At 29.1% G+C, this 1161-nt stretch overlaps 1 protein-coding gene across 4 annotated transcripts in view; it reads right to left on the bottom strand.

Moving 5' to 3' along the window:
* Positions 1–597, bottom strand: part of LOC112096722 — a 2734-nt gene extending 2137 nt beyond the window's left edge. For all 4 annotated transcript variants that reach the window (XR_002904573.1, XR_002904572.1, XR_002904571.1 and 1 more), the window contains exon 1: positions 181–597. The gene's annotated coding sequence lies outside the window, so the exon portion shown is untranslated. The remainder of the gene's footprint in view (positions 1–180) is intronic.
* Positions 598–1161: the final 564 nt, after the last annotated feature.

Below are 1161 nucleotides of genomic sequence, written 5' to 3'. Positions count from 1 at the left end.
AAAAAAAAAAAAAAAAAAGAACTGGTAGTTACTAATAATTTTGATTTTTATTGAACAAACCCTCAACAATTAAGGCTCAAAATTGACAAAAATTTAAATTTCATAATTCAAAACCCCCTGCAAATTGACAAGCACTAGAATACCCAAATCAAAACGCACCCACAAAACAAAAAATATTACCAGAAATCTGTGAAGATTTACCAAGTGTAGAAGCAACAGCAACCGAGCTATGGCTTTTCAGGCAACTACGCCATTATTCTCACTGAAGGTAGCAACAAAAGCTACGGAAAGTGAAACTCTGGTGCGACAGCAACAATGGATACGATTCAAATGAAAACTCCAAAATAATGGCGGCTAGGGTTTTGATCGTTTTCAACAATAGCAACTAGGTCAAGTGAAAAAGATGTTGACAAGGGATAGGACTAGCGATATAGGTTTCGACAACGTAAGAACGACAATAAATTCGGCCTTCGGTATCTGGTTGTTGGAGATCGATTTCGATGAGTTCGAAGAGTCGAGAGTGATAAGTTTGTGAACACTCGGAGAAAATTTTGAGTTCATAAACTCTCAAAACTCACCGTTTGCAGACTAAATATAATTTTGTAGTTGTGACTTTTAATGACGGTTTTATCTAAAAACCGTCATTAAAAGTAATAGATGTTTTAATGACGGTTGTTAAATAAAACCGTCATTAAAAGTAATAGTTGAATATTTAATGACAGTTATATAATAAAATCGTCATGATAAATTTTGAATTTTTAATGACTATTTTTATAAATAACGGTCATTAAAATTAAGATTGACATTTAATGACGGTTATATAACAGAGCTGTCATTAAAAATTTAAAATTTACAATGACTGTTTTTATAAATAACCGTCATTAAAAGTAATACTATATATTTAATGACGGTTATGTAACAAAACCGTCATTGTAAATTTCTAACTTTTAATGACCGTTTTTATAAATAACCGTCATTAAAAATAAAAATATATTTTAACATAATATTTAATGACGGTTCTATTATAGAACCGTCATTATAAATTTCTAACTTTTAATGACCGTTTTTATAAATAACCGTCATTAAAAATAAAAATATATTTTAACATAATATTTAATGACGGTTCTATAATAGAACCGTCATTATAAATGTTAGATATTA

This window comes from Citrus clementina, unplaced genomic scaffold, assembly GCF_000493195.1.
Source record: "Citrus clementina cultivar Clemenules unplaced genomic scaffold, Citrus_clementina_v1.0 scaffold_7, whole genome shotgun sequence".
NCBI lineage: Eukaryota > Viridiplantae > Streptophyta > Magnoliopsida > Sapindales > Rutaceae > Citrus > Citrus x clementina.
Note: the sequence above shows the minus strand (reverse complement) of the source record. Positions and strands in the feature narration are given on the sequence as shown.